Below are 19,340 nucleotides of genomic sequence, written 5' to 3'. Positions count from 1 at the left end.
CCTCATAATGGTTATCATCTTTAGTAACTTTTCTGATCCCAAAGTTTAATCCCCTCTTTTTAAACAGACTGGAGAGATAGCAGCAGTACTCCCAGCGTGTCCCAAATGGCACCCTATTCCCTATATAGTGCACTACTTTTGACCAGGTATCCTATGGCACTACATAGGGAATAGGGTGGAAATTTGGGATGCATCCACTGTCAATCTGCATTTTACGCTACTTGTTAAAACTTTAGGAGGAGCCGTACCATCTGTGAGTGTGTAGGAGGGAGTAGGGTTGGGAAGAGGCATGCGTGAACAGGAACCTCATTAAACACAATTGGTTTCAGATACGTTGGTTTCAGATACATTGGTTTCAGGGCTGCTGAAGTGGAACCGTTTACCAGTCAGTGGGTAGCAGCGTTCTCCTGCTTCTCTGACGGAAGACTCCAGAGGGGTTTATTCCGCAGATAAACCTAGTATGGTGATGCTAAACACTGACATATAGGTTGACTATCAAATGGCACCCTGTTCCCTATATAGTGCACTTCTTCTGGATACTCAGAGCATGTATTAGGTAGGCATGGTGACTCTATTCCCTATTAACTAAATGACCTTGGTCAAAAGTAGTGCGCTTATATGGGGAAACAGGGAGCCACTTGGGACTCGGACTGGGGTCTCTGCTCTGCGACAAGGGCACTTGGTGACCTGACGAAACAAGCTGAAAAAGGTGGGAACGTTGGAGAACAAACCATGACTGAGGAATGACTGAGATGTTTATTCTTGTTGTTTGTCTGAATCAGGAGTTTAAAGGAGAACACTAACCTCACACTGAGCTGAACCAGGCTGTGTTGCACCTGTGAAATGTGGACACTTCCCAAATGACACCCTGCTGCTTTTAATGCACTCCTTATAACCAGGGTCCTTACGACTCTAGTGCACTATATAGGGAATAGTGTTCGATTTGGGACTAAGCCTTAGTGCTGGACGTCATAGTGTCCAGGTATAGTACTGTGTGAGGAAAGTCATGTATGACAAGGTAAAAATCTGTTGTTCCGCGCCTGAGCAAGGCCGTTAACCCACTGTTCCCCTGAACAAGGCAGTTAACCCACTGTTCCCCTGAGCAAGGCCGTTAACCCACTGTTCCCCTGATCAAGGCAGTTAAACCCACTGTTCCCCTGAACAAGGCAGTTAACCCAATGTTCCCCTGAACAAGGCAGTTAACCCACTGTTCCCCTGAACAAGGCAGTTAACCCACTGTTCCCCTGAGCAAGGCCGTTAACCCACTGTTCCCCTGAGCAAGGCCGTTAACCCACTGTTCCCCTGAGCAAGGCAGTTAACCCACTGTTCCCCTGAGCAAAGCCGTTAACCCACTGTTCCCCTGAGCAAGGCAGTTAAACCCACTGTTCCCCTGAACAAGGCAGTTAACCCACTGTTCCCCTGAGCAAGGCCGTTAACCCACTGTTCCCCTGAGCAAGGCAGTTAACCCACTGTTCCCCTGAGCAAGGCCGTTAACCCACTGTTCCCCTGAGCAAGGCCGTTAACCCACTGTTCCCCTGAACAAGGCAGTTAACCCACTGTTCCCCTGAGCAAGGCCGTTAACCCACTGTTCCCCTGAGCAAGGCCGTTAACCCACTGTTCCCCTGAACAAGGCAGTTAACCCACTGTTCCCCTGAGCAAGGCCGTTAACCCACTGTTCCCCTGAACAAGGCAGTTAACCCACTGTTCCCCTGAGCAAGGCCGTTAACCCACTGTTCCCCTGAGCAAGGCCGTTAACCCACTGTTCCCCTGAACAAGGCAGTTAACCCACTGTTCCCCTGAACAAGGCAGTTAACCCACTGTTCCCCTGAGCAAGGCAGTTAACCCACTGTTCCCCTGAGCAAGGCCGTTAACCCACTGTTCCCCTGAACAAGGCAGTTAACCCACTGTTCCCCTGAACAAGGCCGTTAACCCACTGTTCCCCTGAGCAAGGCAGTTAACCCACTGTTCCCCTGAGCAAGGCAGTTAACCCACTGTTCCCCTGAGCAAGGCCGTTAACCCACTGTTCCCCTGAGCAAGGCAGTTAACCCACTGTTCCCCTGAGCAAGGCAGTTAAACACACTGTTCCCCTGAACAAGGCTGTTAACCCACTGTTCCCCTGAACAAGGCCGTTAACCCACTGTTCCCCTGAACAAGGTAGTTAACCCACTGTTCCCCTGAGCAAGGCCGTTAACCCACTGTTCCCCTGAACAAGGCTGTTAACCCACTGTTCCCCTGAGCAAGGCCGTTAACCCACGGTTCCCCTGAGCAAGGCCGTTAACCCACTGTTCCCCTGAGCAAGGCCGTTAACCCACTGTTCCCCTGAACAAGGTAGTTAACCCACTGTTCCCCTGAACAAGGCAGTTAACCCACTGTTCCCCTGAACAAGGCCGTTAACCCACTGTTCCCCTGAACAAGGCAGTTAACCCACTGAATCCCTGAGCAAGGCATTTAACCCACTGTTCCCCTGAGCAAGGCCGTTAACCCACTGTTCCCCTGAGCAAGGCCGTTAACCCACGGTTCCCCTGAGCAAGGCCGTTAACCCACTGTTCCCCTGAACAAGGCAGTTAACCCACTGAATCCCTGAGCAAGGCAGTTAACCCACTGTTACCCTGAGCAAGGCCGTTAACCCACTGTTCCCCTGAGCAAGGCCGTTAACCCACTGTTCCCCTGAGCAAGGCAGTTAACCCACTGTTCCCCTGAGCAAGGCAGTTACTGTTCCCCTGAGCAAGGCCGTTAACCCACTGTTCCCCTGAATAAGGCAGTTACTGTTCCCCTGAGCAAGGCCGTTAACCCACTGTTCCCCTGAGCAAGGCAGTTACTGTTCCCCTGAGCAAGGCCGTTAACCCACTGTTCCCCTGAGCAAGGCAGTTACTGTTCCCCTGAGCAAGGCCGTTAACCCACTGTTCCCCTGAGCAAGGCAGTTACTGTTCCCCTGAGCAAGGCCGTTAACCCACTGTTCCCCTGAGCAAGGCAGTTACTGTTCCCCTGAGCAAGGCCGTTAACCCACTGTTCCCCTGAGCAAGGCAGTTACTGTTCCCCTGAGCAAGGCCGTTAACCCACTGTTCCCCTGAATAAGGCAGTTACTGTTCCCCTGAGCAAGGCCGTTAACCCACTGTTCCCCTGAGCAAGGCAGTTACTGTTCCCCTGAGCAAGGCCGTTAACCCACTGTTCCCCTGAGCAAGGCAGTTACTGTTCCCCTGAACAAGGCCGTTAACCCACTGTTCCCCTGAACAAGGCAGTTAACCCACTGTTCCCCTGAGCAAGGCCGTTAACCCACTGTTCCCCTGAGCAAGGCAGTTAACCCACTGTTCCCCTGAACAAGGCAGTTAACACACTGTTCCCCTGAGCAAGGTAGTTAACCCACTGTTCCCCTGAGCAAGGCCGTTAACCCACTGTTCCCCTGAGCAAGGCCGTTAACCCACTGTTCCCCTGAACAAGGCAGTTAACCCACTGTTCCCCTGAGCAAGGTAGTTAACCCACTGTTCCCCTGAGCAAGGTAGTTAACCCACTGTTCCCCTGAGCAAGGCAGTTAACCCACTGTTCCCCTGAGCAAGGCCGTTAACCCACTGTTCCCCTGAGCAAGGCAGTTAACCCACTTTTCCCCTGAGCAAGGCCGTTAACCCACTGTTCCCTTGAGCAAGGTAGTTAACCCACTGTTCCCCTGAGCAAGGCTGTTAACCCACGGTTTCCCTGAGCAAGGCCGTTAACCCACTGTTCCCCTGAGCAAGGCCGTTAACCCACTGTTCCCCTGAGCAAGGCCGTTAACCCACTGTTCCCCTGAACAAGGCAGTTAACCCACTGTTCCCCTGAGCAAGGCCGTTAACCCACTGATCCCCTGAGCAAGGCCGTTAACCCACTGTTCCCCTGAACAAGGCAGTAACCCACTGTTCCCCTGTGCAAGGTAGTTAACCCACTGTTCCCCTGAGCAAGGTAGTTAACCCACTGTTCCCCTGAACAAGGCAGTTAACCCACTGTTCCCCTGAGCAAGGCAGTTAACCCACTGTTCCCCTGAACAAGGCAGTTAACCCACTGTTCCCCTGAGCAAGGCAGTTAACCCACTGTTCCCCTGAGCAAGGCAGTAACCCACTGTTCCCCTGAGCAATGCCGTTAACCCACTGTTCCCCTGAACAAGGCAGTTAACCCACTGTTCCCCTGAACAAGGCAGTTAACCCACTGTTCCCCTGAGCAAGGCAGTTAACCCACTGTTCCCCTGAGCAAGGCCGTTAACCCACTGTTCCCCTGAGCAAGGCAGTTCACCCTTCGTACCACTGCTGGCTTGCTTCTGAAGCTAAGCAGGGTTGGTCCTGGTCAGTCCTTGAATGGGAGACCAGATGCTGCTGGAAGTGGTGTTGGAGGGCCAGTAGGAGGCACTCTTTCCACTGGTCTAAAAAATATCCCAATGCCCCAGGGCAGTGATTGGGGACACTGCCCTGTGTAGGGTGCCGTCTCTCGGATGGGACTTTAAACGGGTGTCCTGACTCTCTGAGATCATTAAAGATCCCATGGCACTTATCGTAAGAGTAGGGGTGTTAACCCCGGTGTCCTGGCTAAATTCCCAATCTGACCCTCAAACCATCACGGTCACCTAATAATCCCCCAGTTTACAATTGGCTCATTCATCCCCCTCCTCTCCCCTGTAACTATTCCCCAGGTCGTTGCTGCAAATGAGAACGTGTTCTCAGTCAACTTACCTGGTAAAATAACGGATAAATAAATAAATAAATAAAAAACCCACTGTTCCCCTGAGCAAGGCCGTTAACCCACTGTTCCCCTGAGCAAGGCAGTTAACCCACTGTTCCCCTGAGCAAGGCAGTTAATCCACTGTTCCCCTGAACAAGGCAGTTAACCCACTGTTCCCCTGAGCAAGGCAGTTAACCCACTGTTCCCCTGAACAAGGCAGTTAACCCACTGTTCCCCTGAGCAATGCCGTTAACCCACTGTTCCCCGAGCGCTGAAGACGTGAATGTAGATTATGGCAGCTCCAGATCCAATGTGATAATGGAGATGTCTCTATGTGATAATGGAGATGTCTCAATGTGATACTGGAGATGTCTCTATGTGATAATGGAGATGTCTCTATGTGATAATGGAGTTGATCCAATGTGATACTGGAGATGTCTCTATGTGATAATGGAGATGTCTCTATGTGATAATGGAGATGATCCAATGTGATAATGGAGATGTCTCTATGTGATAATGGAGATGTCTCAATGTGATACTGGAGATGTCTCTATGTGATAATGGAGATGTCTCTATGTGATAATGGAGTTGATCCAATGTGATACTGGAGATGTCTCTATGTTATAATGGAGATGTCTCTATGTGATAATGGAGATGATCCAATGTGATAATGGAGATGTCTCTATGTGATAATGGAGATGTCTATGTGATAATGGATTGTAATTGTGCCCACATTATTGTGCCCACATTTTTTAGACCAGTGTAGACCTAGTTCCCTGGTCAAAATAAGTGCACCGCATAGGGTATATGGTGCCATTTGGGAAGCATGCGATATGATGGGGTGTGATGGCTCGTTTTCATATTGGGTTCATTATATTGGGTCCTGTGTATTGGGTGCTGTGTATTGGGTCCTGTATATTGGGTCCTGTGTATTGGGTCCTGTATATTGGGTCCTGTTTATTGGGTCCTGTGTATTGGGTCCTGTGTATTGGGTCCATTATATTGGGTCCTGGTTCTGTGTATTGGGTTCATTATATTGGGTCCTGTGTATTGGGTCCTGTATTTTGGGTCCTGTATATTGGGTCCTGTGTATTGGGCTGGTGTTGGCGTGACCGTTTTTTGGCCGGAGAATAAATCACGATATACTGAACCCTGCTCTCTGCGCCTGATTCCAACCCACCACTCCTAGTATCCCGTGACACCTGTTTATTGGGTCCTGTTTATTGGGTCCTGTATATTGGGTCCTTTGTATTGGTCCTGGTCCTGTATATTGGGTTCTGTATATTGGGTTCTGTATATTGGTCCTGGTCCTGTATATTGGGTCTTGTATAATGGGTTCTGTATATTGGGTTCTGTATATTGGTTCCTGGTCCTGTATATTGGGTCCTGTATATTGGGTCCTGGTCCTGTATATTGGGTCCTGTATATTGGTCCTGTATATTGGGTCCTGTGTATTGGGTCCTGTGTATTGGTCCTGTATATTGGGTCCTGTATATTGGTCCTGTATATTGGGTCCTGTGTATTGGGTCCTGTATATTGGGTCCTGTATATTGGGTCCTGTATATTGGGTTCTGTATATTGGGTCCTGTATATTGGGTCCTGTATATTGGTCCTGGTCCTCTATATTGGGTCCTGGTCCTGTATATTGGGTCCTGTATATTGGTCCTGCATATTGGTCCTGTATATTGGGTCCTGTATATTGGGTCCTGTGTATTGGGTCCTGTATATTGGGTCCTGTATATTGGGTCCTGTATATTGGGTCCTGTATATTGGGTCCTGTATATTGGTCCTGTATATTGGGTCCTGTGTATTGGGTCCTGTACATTGGGTCCTGTATATTGGGTCCTGTATATTGGGTTCTGTATATTTGGTCCTGTATATTTGGTCCTGTATATTGGGTCCTGTATATTGGTCCTGGTCCTGTATATTGGGTCCTGTATATTGGGTCCTGTATATTGGGTTCTGTATATTGGGTCCTGGTCCTGTATATTGGGTCTTGTATATTGGGTCCTGTATATTGGGTCTTGTATATTGGGTCTTGTATATTGAGTTCTGTATATTGGGTTCTGTATATTGGGTTCTGTATATTGGGTCCTGGTCCTGTATATTGGGTCTTGTATATTGGGTCCTGTATATTGGGTCTTGTATATTGAGTTCTGTATATTGGGTTCTGTATATTGGGTCCTGGTCCTGTATATTGGGTCTTGTATATTGGGTCCTGTATATTGGGTCTTGTATATTGAGTTCTGTATATTGAGTTCTGTATATTGAGTTCTGTATATTGAGTTCTGTATATTGGGTTCTGTATATTGGGTCCTGTGTATTGAGTTCTGTATATTGAGTTCTGTATATTGGGTTCTGTATGTTGAGTTCTGTATATTGAGTTCTGTATATTGAGTTCTGTATATTGGGTTCTGTATATTGAGTTCTGTATATTGGGTTCTGTATATTGGGTCCTGGTCCTGTGTATTGGGTTCTGGTCCTGTATATTGGGTCCTGTGTATTGGGTCCTGTATTTTGGGTCCTGTGTATTGGTCCTGGTCCTGTATATTGGGTCTTGTGTATTGGTCCTGGTCCTGTATATTGGGTCCTGTATATTGGGTCTTGTATATTGGGTCCTGTACATTGGGTCCTGTATATTGGGTCCTGTATATTGGGTATTGTATATTGGGTCCTGTATATTGGGTCTTGTATATTGAGTCCTGTGTATTGGGTCCTGTATATTGGGTCCTGTACATTGGGTTCTGTATTTTGGGTCCTGGTCCTGTATATTGGGTTCTGTATATTGGGTCCTGTACATTGGGTCCTGTATATTGGGTCCTGTATATTGGGTATTGTATATTGGGTCCTGTATATTGGGTCTTGTATATTGAGTCCTGTGTATTGGGTCCTGTATATTGGGTCCTGTACATTGGGTTCTGTATTTTGGGTCCTGGTCCTGTATATTGGGTTCTGTATATTGGGTTCTGTATATTGGGTCCTGGTCCTGTATATTGGGTCTTGTATATTGGGTCCTGTATATTGGGTCCTGTGTATTGAGTCTTGTATATTGGGTCCTGTATATTGGGTCCTGTGTATTTAATTAGGACCTCAGGGACATCTTGAGGATAATCAAATTCATATTTTATCTCCAGCTTTACATACATAAAACGCTTTACAGTGGGACATATACACTATGTATCCTCTTTACAAATCAAATCAAATCAAATGTTATTTGTCACATACTCATGGTTAGCAGATGTTAATGTGAGTGTAGCGAAATGCCTATGCTTCTAGTTCCGACAATGCAGTAATCACCAACGAGTCATCTAACCTATCAATTTCACAACAGCTACCTTATACACACAAGTGTAAAGGGATAAAGAATATGTACATAAAGATACATGAATGAGTGATGGTACAGAGCGGCATAGGCAAGATGCAGTAGATGGTATCGAGTACAGTATATACATATGAGATTAATAATGTAGGGTATGTAAACATAAAGTGGCTAGTGATACATTTTTTACATACATTTTCCATTATTAAAGTGGCTGGAGTTGAGTCAGTATGTTGGCAGCTGCCACTCAATGTTAGTGGTGGCTGTTTAACAGTCTGATGGCCTTGAGATAGAAGCTGTTTTTCAGTCTCTCTGTGTTAGTGATGGCTGTTTAACAGTCTGATGGCCTTGAGATAGAAGCTGTTTTTCAGTCTCTCGGTCCCAGCTTTGATGCACCTGTACTGACCTCGCCTTCTGGATGATAGCGGGGTGAACAAGCAGTGGCTCGGGTGGTTGTTGTCCTTGATGATCTTTATGGCCTTCCTGTGACATCGGGTGGTGTAGGTGTCCTGGAGGGCAGGTAGTTTGCCCCCGGTGATACGTTGTGCAGACCTCACTACCCTCTGGAGAGCCTTACGGTTGTGGGCAGAGCAGTTGCCCTACCAGGCGGTGATACAGCCCGACAGGATGCTCTCGATTGTGTGTCTGTAAAAGTTTGTGAGTGCTTTTGGTGACAAGCAAAATTTCTCCTGCCTCCTGAGAAGGCTTCTGCGCCTTCTTCACCACGCTGTCTGTGTGGGTGGACCAATTCAGTTTGTCCGTGATGTGTACGCCGAGGAACTTAATTTACTACCCTCTCCACTACTGTCCCGTCGATGTGGATAGGGGGGTGCTCCCTCTGCTGTTTCCTGAAGTCCACGTTCATCTCCTTTGTTTTGGTGACTTTGAGTGTGAGGTTATTTTCCTGAAACCACACTCCGAGGACCCTCACCTCCTCCCTGTAGGCCGTCTCGACGCTGTTGGTAATCAAGTCTACCACTGCAGTGTCGTCTGCAAACTTGACGATTGAGTTGCAGTCGTGGATGAACAGGGAGTACAGGAGAGGGCTCAGAACGCACCCTTGTGGGGCCCCAGTGTTGAGGATCAGTGGGGTGGAGATGTTGTTTCCTACAATCACCACCTGTGGGCGGCCCGTCAGGAAGTCCAGGACCCAGTTGCACAGGACGGGGTCGAGACCCAGCTTGATGACGAGTTTGGAGGGTACTATGGTGTTAAATGCTGAGCTGTAGTCGATGAACAGCATTCTCACTTAGGTATTCCTCTCTTCCAGATGGGTTAGGGCAGTGTGCAGTGTGGTTGCGATTGTGTCGTCTATGGACCTATTGTGGCGGTAAGCATATTGGAGTGGATCTAGGGTGTCAGGTAGGGTGGAGGTGATATGGTCCTTGACTAGTCTCTCAAAGCACTTCATGATGACGGAAGTGAGTGCTACGGGGCGTTAGTCGTTTAGCCAATGGTGGCCCTCTTGAAGCATTCGGGAACAGCAGACTGGGATAAGGATTGATTGAATATGTTCGTTAACACACCAGCCAGCTGGTCTGCGCATGCTCTTAGGACGCGGCTGGGGATGCCGTCTGGGCCTGCAGCCTTGCGGGGGTTAACACGTTTAAATGTTTTACTCACGTCGGCTGCAGTGAAGGAGAGTCCGCAGGTTTTGGTAGCGGACCGTGTTAGTGGCATTGTATTGTCCTCAAAGCGAGCAAAGAAGTTGTTTAGTCTGTCTGGGAGCAAGACATCCTGGTCCTCGACGGGGCTGGTTTTCTTTTTGTAATCCGTGATTAACTGTAGACCCTACCACATACCTCTTGTGTCTGAGCAGTTGAATTGCGACTCTACTTTGTCTCTATACTGACGCTTAGCTTGTTTGATTGCCGTGCGGAGGGAATAGCTACACTGTTTGTATTCGGTCATGTTTCCGGTCACCTTGCCCTGATTAAAAGCAATGGTTCGCGCTTTCAGTTTCACGCGAATGCTGCCATCAATCCACGGTTTCTGGTTTGGGAATGTTTTAATCGTTGCTATGGGAACGACATCTTCAACGCACGTTCTAATGAACTCGCACACCGAATCAGCGTATTCGTCAATGTTGTTGTCTGACGCAATACGAAACATATCCCAGTCCACATGATCGAAGCAATCTTGAAGCGTGGAATCAGATTGGTCGGACCAGCGTTGAACAGAGCTGAGCGCAGGAGCTTCCTGTTTTAGTTTCTGTCTATAGGCAGGGAGCAACAAAATGGAGTCGTGGTCAGCTTTTCCGAAAGGAGGGCGGGGTAGGGCCTTATATGCGCCGCAGAAGTTAGAATAACAATGATCCAAGGTTTTACCATCCCTGGTAGCACAATCGAGTTAGAATGAATGCAGCCTCAGAATATGTGGTTTCCAGTTTACATAGAGTCAAATAAAGTTTGTTCAGGGCCATCGATGTGTCTGCTTGGGGGGGAATTTTTGCGGCTGTGATTATAATCGAAGAGAATTCTCTTGGTAGATAATGATATAATAATGCGGTCGACATTTGATTGTGAGGAATTCTAAGTCAGGTGAACAGTGGGTCATGTACAGTATGTATCCTCTATACAGTATGTATCCTCTATACAGTGGGTCATGTACAGTATGTATCCTCTATACAGTGGGTCATGTATAGTATGTATCCTCTATACAGTGGGTCATATACAGTATGTATCCTCTATACAGTGGGTCATGTACAGTATGTATCCTCTATACAGTGGGTCATATACAGTATGTATCCTCTATACAGTGGGTCATATACAGTATGTATCCTCTATACAGTGGGTCATATACAGTATGTATCCTCTATACAGTGGGTCATGTACAGTATGTATCCTCTATACAGTGGGTCATATACAGTATGTATCCTCTATACAGTGGGTCATATACAGTATGTATCCTCTATACAGTGGGTCATATACAGTATGTATCCTCTATACAGTATGTATCCTCTATACAGTGGGTCATACAGTATGTATCCTCTATACAGTGGGTCATATACAGTATGTATCCTCTATACAGTGGGTCATGTACAGTATGTATCCTCTATACAGTGGGTCATATACAGTATGTATCCTCTATACAGTGGGTCATATACAGTATGTATCCTCTATACAGTGGGTCATGTACAGTATGTATCCTCTATACAGTGGGTCATATACAGTATGTATCCTCTATACAGTGGGTCATATACAGTATGTATCCTCTATACAGTGGGTCATACAGTATGTATCCTCTATACAGTGGGTCATGTACAGTATGTATCCTCTATACAGTGGGTCATGTATAGTATGTATCCTCTATACAGTGGGTCATATACAGTATGTATCCTCTATACAGTGGGTCATACAGTATGTATCCTCTATACAGTGGGTCATACAGTATGTATCCTCTATACAGTGGGTCATACAGTATGTATCCTCTATACAGTGGGTCATGTATAGTATGTATCCTCTATACAGTGGGTCATATACAGTATGTATCCTCTATACAGTGGGTCATATACAGTATGTATCCTCTATACAGTGGGTCATACAGTATGTATCCTCTATACAGTGGGTCATATACAGTATGTATCCTCTATACAGTGGGTCATATACAGTATGTATCCTCTATACAGTGGGTCATACAGTATGTATCCTCTATACAGTGGGTCATACAGTATGTATCCTCTATACAGTGGGTCATATACAGTATGTATCCTCTATACAGTGGGTCATACAGTATGTATCCTCTATACAGTGGGTCATACAGTATGTATCCTCTATACAGTGGGTCATATGCAGTATGCATTCTGTTAAAATTTAAATGAAGAAACTTGCAGCTGTGCAAATTTGAGTTCTTCCTAAACGCTTTCCTAACAGTAGCATCATGAAAAAACAACTGCACTACAGGGACTTGTCCTTCTAAGATACTTGACAGGATGTTGTTTTTAAGTCACTAAAAGTGCATTTCTCCAGCCAGCCCATGACAGTCCATCCATCACTTTCACCCACCCATTGCATTTTTCAGCTGTGCTAGCCTTCAGTTTCTAAAAGCCTCCAGGCTGAGAGCTGAAAACTGAAATCCCTTGGACAGTGTTGACTGTCAGACAGACGGGTGGGCATGTAGTGCAGTGTTGTGTTGTAATTATACAATCAATTACTTGTCTGGATGATTGAATACTTGTCTGTTCTGTGGCTAGCACCTCGCTGTGGATCACAGGCTTATGGGAGGGATCTTCCTCTTTAATGAGACCATGTCTCTCAGCAGACTGCTGACAAGGTGAAGTCCTGATCTGCATCCCCAATGCTACTCTATACCCTACATACCGCACTGCTTAGAAACAGAGCCCTATGGACCCCGGTCAAAAGTAGTGCACTATTATAGGGACTAGGGTGCCATTTTGGGGTCACAGTCCTACTCAACCTTATCAAACTGCTGCGGTCCTTGTTCCTTAGTTACCATCAGCTTCACTCCTGTTGAGTTAAAGATGCGTTGTCAGACCGACGGGAGAGAAAGGGAGAAACAGCCTTTGGTTGGTCCCTGACTGCATCTCACATGGCAACATGTTCTCTGTATCGTCCTTTGATTTAACCCTTATTTTACCAGGTCAGTTGACTGAGAACAGGTTCTCATTTACAGCAACGACCTGGGGGGGGGGGGGGGGGGGGGGGTGAATGAGACAATTGTAAGATGGGGATGATTAGGTGACCGTGATGGTATGAGGGCCAGATTGGGGATTTAGCCAGGACACCGGGGTTTAACACCCCTACTCTTACGATAAGTCCCATGGGATCTTTAGTGACCACAGAGGGTCAGGACACCCGTTTAACGTCCCATCCGAAATACGGATATATAGTATGCTACCTTTGGCTAAAGCCCTATTGGTATCAGTCAAAAGTAGTGCACTATATATATAGGGTGCCATAGGGCTCTGGTTCAAGGTAGTGCACTATATAGGGAGCTATAGTATGTTATGAATGCATCACGTGAAGCTATAGTATGTTATGAATGCATCATATGAAGCTATAGTATGTTATGAATGCATCACGTGAAGCTATAGTATGTTATGAATGCATCATATGAAGCTATAGTATGTTATGAAAGCATCACGTGAAGCTATAGTATGTTATGAATGCATCATATGAAGCTATAGTATGTTATGAATGCATCACGTGAAGCTATAGTATGTTATGAAAGCTTTATATGAAGCTATAGTATGTTATGAAAGCATCACGTGAAGCTATAGTATGTTATGAATGCATCATATGAAGCTATAGTATGTTATGAATGCATCACGTGAAGCTATAGTATGTTATGAAAGCTTTATATGAAGCTGTAGTATGTTATGAAAACAGGTAATTCTGTTGTTGTGTTTCGGTACCTTTATATCCGGTGGGGTCCTCCTCAGCCCTTATACAGTCTACTATAGACATGAGGCCATATACATATAGTCCAGTCCATACAGTCTACTATAGACATGATACCATATACATATAGTCCATACAGTCTACTATAGACATGATACCATATACATATAGACCATACAGTCTACTATAGACATGATACCATATACATATAGTCCATACAGTCTACTATAGACATGATACCATATACATATAGTCCATACAGTCTACTATAGACATGATACCATATACATATAGTCCATACAATCTACTATAGACATGAGGCCATATACATATAGACCATACAGTCTACTATAGACATGATACCATATACATATAGTCCATACAGTCTACTATAGACATGATACCATATACATATAGTCCATACAGTCTACTATAGACATGATACCATATACATATAGTCCATACAGTCTACTATAGACATGAGGCCATATACATATAGTCCATACAGTCTACTATAGACATGATACCATATACATATAGTCCATACAGTCTACTATAGACATGAGGCCATATACATATAGTCCATACAGTCTACTATAGACATGATACCATATACATATAGTCCATACAGTCTATTTGGATGGATGCGAGGGCTTTATTTTCATTATGATGGTGAAGGTGGCCCTCCTCTGTTTTTCCAGTAGGTTCCTCCTCAGCCCTCCTCCTCTTCCTCAGCCCTCCTCCTCCTCCTCAGCCCTCCTCCTACTCTTCCTCAGGCCTCCTCCTCATCCTCAGCCCTCCTCCTCTTCCTCAGCCCTCCTCCTCTTTCTCAGCCCTCCTCCTCTTCCTCAGCCCTCCTCTTCCTCCTCCTCCTCCTTCTCCTCCTCTTCCTCAGCCCTCCTCCTCCTCAGCCCTCCTCCTCAGCCCTCCTCCTCCTCCTCCTCAGCTCTCCTCCTCAGCCCCTTTACAGTATACTGTAGACACAGACACAACTTGTTTTTCATTTGGTGCTAAAGGTGGTTTGTTTTTGATTGATCTCACCTCTCATCTCCTCCTCTCTTCCCCTCTCTTCCCATCTCTCCACCCCTCTCCTCCTTTCCTCCCCTCTCCTCTCCTCCACCTCTCCTCTCTACCCTCTCATTCTCTACCCCCCACATCATCTAAACCCTCTTTCCTCCCCTCTCCTCTCCTCCACCTCTCCTCTCGACCCTCCCCTTCTCTCCACTCCTCCCCTCTCCTCTCCTCCACCTCTCCTCTCTACCCTCTCATTCTCTACCCCCCACATCATCTAAACCCTCTTTCCTCCCCTCTCCTCCCCTCTTCTCCTCTCTCCTCCCGCTCCCCGCTCACCTCACATTTCTCCCTCTCCTCTACTCTTATCCTCTCTTCTCCCCTCTCCTCCACCTACCCCCCCCCCCCCCCCCCCCCCAGGCTCTGTTGTGTTTTATGGATGAACACAGAAACAAGATGGTTCCTGCTGTGTTGCGCTGCATTGTGGAAAGTGTTTAACTTTCAAATGAAATGTTCACAATGGGTGTCCTACTGTAATAATGGAGCAGGTAGCATCATGCAGTCTCCCTTTGAGAGACTCAGCGTGTGTAGTGGCATGTTAAACCCCTTAAGGTCGATGTCCGCGCCCCCGTGAACATATAATTAGCATAATACATAAATATGTCAGTTTATGCTAGAGACCCCTCTATGGAAAGATAAGACACTCACGAACACGATGGTGTTCTCCGTTTTGCTCTACGACCCCCCCCCCCACTCCACCCCACAGGCGTCATTGGATTTGTCTGAAGTCGGTAACAACGGATCTGTTATCTTCTGTCTGTAGCGTCCAAACAGTTTGGGCTACTCATTAATATGACGCCTCTGTGTAAAGGTGAGACTCTCAGGAACTGTCTGGCTATAGGACGCCCACAGACCTCACAAGACTCATCTGAAGGTCCCCTCCGAAAAAAATGAATGGAAGGACTGTATATATGGAGACTGTTTAGTGACAAAAATAAAGGGTTAAACGCATGTAAAAAAAATAATAATAATAATAACAATCTCTCAGATGAAAAATTATGTTTGGCCCTACTGCTATTAGCCAATAGAAACACATTGAATAACAGATAGTCCTTACTGATATTAGCCAATAGAAACACATTGAATAACAGATAGTCCTTACTGATATTAGCCAATAGAAACACATTGAATAACAGATATTCCTTACTGCTATTAGCCTATAGAAACACATTGAATAACAGATAGTCCTTACTGATATTAGCCCATAGAAATACATTGAATAACAGATAGTCCCCCCCAAAAATCCCAAGGAAGTTTGTTCTGAAGTGTCTGTCCTATATCTGAGAAATATAATAAAGACCAAGAAACTACATATATATTTTTTTACATTTATTTAACTCCCTATTTTAAGCACTAAACTCTCTCCATATATACTTCCATTGATTAAAAAAAACTTGTTCCGGGGACCTGGGGACCTTCAGACAAATCTTGTGAGGCTTGTGGACATCCTGGAGCAGAACAACCGACAGGCACAGTACGGTATTCGCCAGAGACCTCTATATTATTAGTGTGGGCCAAACTTTTCGGACTCTACAGACAGACGTTTTCAGAAGAGGTCGTACCAACATCAGACTGGTCCCCTGAGTCGTAAAACAGAAGAAGGTCGTACCGACATCAGATGTGAGTCGTAAAACAGAAGAGGTCGTACCGACATCAGATGAGTCCCGTGAGTCGTAAAACAGAAGAGGTCGTACCGACATCAGATGTGAGTCGTAAAACAGAAGAGGTCGTACCGACATCAGATGTTAGTCGTAAAACAGAAGAGGTCGTACCGACATCAGATGTTAGTCGTAAAACAGAAGAGGTCGTACCGACATCAGATGAGTCCCGTGAGTCGTAAAACAGAAAAGGTCGTACCGACATCAGACGAGTCCCGTGAGTCGTAAAACAGAAGAGGTCGTACCGACATCAGATGAGTCCCGTGAGTCGTAAAACAGAAGAGGTCGTACCGACATCAGATGTGAGTCGTAAAACAGAAGAGGTCGTACCGACATCAGATGTGAGTCGTAAAACAGAAGAGGTCGTACCGACATCAGATGAGTCCCGTGAGTCGTAAAACAGAAGAGGTCGTACCGACATCAGATGTGAGTCGTAAAACAGAAGAGGTCGTACCGACATCAGATGAGTCCCGTGAGTCGTAAAACAGAAGAGGTCGTACCGACATCAGATGTGAGTCGTAAAACAGAAGAGGTCGTACCGACATCAGATGAGTCCCATGAGTCGTAAAACAGAAGAGGTCGTACCGACATCAGATGTGAGTCGTAAAACAGAAGAGGTCGTACCGACATCAGATGTGAGTCGTAAAACAGAAGAGGTCGTACCGACATCAGATGTTAGTCGTAAAACAGAAGAGGTCGTACCGACATCAGATGTTAGTCGTAAAACAGAAGAGGTCGTACCGACATCAGATGAGTCCCGTGAGTCGTAAAACAGAAAAGGTCGTACCGACATCAGACGAGTCCCGTGAGTCGTAAAACAGAAGAGGTCGTACCGACATCAGATGAGTCCCGTGAGTCGTAAAACAGAAGAGGTCGTACCGACATCAGATGTGAGTCGTAAAACAGAAGAGGTCGTACCGACATCAGATGTGAGTCGTAAAACAGAAGAGGTCGTACCGACATCAGATGAGTCCCGTGAGTCGTAAAACAGAAGAGGTCGTACCGACATCAGATGTGAGTCGTAAAACAGAAGAGGTCGTACCGACATCAGATGAGTCCCGTGAGTCGTAAAACAGAAGAGGTCGTACCGACATCAGATGTGAGTCGTAAAACAGAAGAGGTCGTACCGACATCAGATGAGTCCCATGAGTCGTAAAACAGAAGAGGTCGTACCGACATCAGATGTGAGTCGTAAAACAGAAGAGGTCGTACCGACATCAGATGTTAGTCGTAAAACAGAAGAGGTCGTACCGACATCAGATGAGTCCCGTGAGTCGTAAAACAGAAAAGGTCGTACCGACATCAGACGAGTCCCGTGAGTCGTAAAACAGAAGAGGTCGTACCGACATCAGATGAGTCCCGTGAGACGTAAAACAGAAGAGGTCGTACCGACATCAGATGTGAGTCGTAAAACAGAAGAGGTCGTACCGACATCAGATGTGAGTCGTAAAACAGAAGAGGTCGTACCGACATCAGATGAGTCCCGTGAGTCGTAAAACAGAAGAGGTCGTACCGACATCAGATGTGAGTCGTAAAACAGAAGAGGTCGTACCGACATCAGATAAGTCCCATGAGTCGTAAAACAGAAGAGGTCGTACCGACATCAGATGTGAGTCGTAAAACAGAAGAGGTCGTACCGGCATCAGACGAGTCCCGTGAGTCGTAAAACAGAAGAGGTCGTACCGACATCAGACAGGTCCCGTGAGTCATAAAACAGAAGAGGTCGTACCGACATCAGACGAGTCCCGTGAGTCGTAAAACAGAAGAGGTTGTACCGACATCAGATGAGTCCCGTGAGTCGTAAAACAGAAGAGGTCGTACCGACATCAGACGAGTCCCGTGAGTCGTAAAACAGAAGAGGTCGTACCGACATCAGATGTGAGTCGTAAAACAGAAGAGGTCGTACCAACATCGACTGAGTCCCGTGAGTCGTAAAACAGAAGAGGTCGTACCGACATCAGATGAGTCCCGTGAGTTGTAAAACAGAAGAACACCATGGTCTCATCTTTCCATGGTCTGATGAACACCGCTCTGTCTCTGCCACCTTTCACCGCAGATGCGGAATTGCGATATTGGTGGATGTGATAGATTGAGGTACAGCCCAAATGCAAAACAACAGATATCTTTTAGCTCAAACAGACAGATTTTGAGGGGGGAGGGGGGGGCAGAAATTGCAGGAGAATGGTTAATTGTCTTGCCTAGTTAAATAAAGGTTTAATAAAATTATACAATAAAATTATGATGTGGTGAGGATGATGATGAGGAGGATTATGATGGTGGTGAGGGTGATGATGATTATGAAGAGATGCCGTTTTTGATTCAGGTGTTGATGGATGGATCTTGTGTTGATGAATATGAAATGTAAATTAAATGAAATATGACGTGAAGTGATCTGTTATGTGAGTCAGCCAACTGTCCTACTCTGTATATTCTATATACCCCTAACGAGTAGGCCTCCTCAGTTCAAACAGTTCGATATCTAGCAGAGCGTTCTTAGAAGCAACAACACAAGATAAAGTGAATAAAACCTTAAAAAAGACTTGAATGGAAAGAAACTTCACTAATCTTCCTTAGCTAACTTGGCTCTGGGGAGATTCAGGGCTGGAGCAGCAACATCACATTTCATTCATCTTCCAGAAAACTTCAGAAAACCTTTTGTCTTTATTCTGTGTGTATTCCTTCCATTGCACATTCAAGGTCATGGAGAAGAAATGGACCAGTTTTTCATATTTTGGGGCGGCAGGTAGCCTAGTGGTTAGAGTGTTGGGTCAGTAACCAGCAGGTAGCCTAGTGGTTAGAGAGTTGGGCCAGTAACCAGCAGGTAACCTAGTGGTTAGAGAGTTGGGCCAGTAACCAGCGGGTAGCCTAGTGGTTAGAGTGTTGGGCCAGTAACCAGCAGGTAGCCTAGTAGTTAGAGTGTTGGGCCAGTAACCAGCAGGTAGCCTAGTAGTTAGAGTGTTGGGCCAGTAACCAGCAGGTAGCCTAGTGGTTAGAGAGTTGGGCCAGTAACCAGCGGGTAGCCTAGTGGTTAGAGTGTTGGGCCAGTAACCAGCAGGTAGCCTAGTGGTTAGAGAGTTGGGCCAGTAACCAGCGGGTAGCCTAGTGGTTAGAGCGTTGGGCCAGTAACCGAAAGGTTGCTGGATTGAATCTCTGAGCTGACAAGGGTAAAAATCTGGTGTTTTTCCCCTGAATAAGGGAGTTAAACCCACTGTTCCCCTGTAGGCCGTCATTGTAAATACGAATTTGTTCTTA

General features: G+C 46.2%; 1 protein-coding gene across 2 annotated transcripts in view; it reads left to right on the top strand.

The window, feature by feature from the left end:
- Nucleotides 1–19,340, top strand: part of LOC149970062 (transcription elongation regulator 1-like protein) — a 228,033-nt gene that overhangs the window by 10,300 nt on the left and 198,393 nt on the right. The window lies entirely within an intron of this gene.

This window comes from Oncorhynchus mykiss, unplaced genomic scaffold (assembly GCF_057628025.1).
Source record: "Oncorhynchus mykiss isolate SJ-2025 unplaced genomic scaffold, ASM5762802v1 scaffold101, whole genome shotgun sequence".
Lineage (NCBI taxonomy): Eukaryota > Metazoa > Chordata > Actinopteri > Salmoniformes > Salmonidae > Oncorhynchus > Oncorhynchus mykiss.
This window is presented reverse-complemented; position numbering and strand designations above follow the sequence as displayed.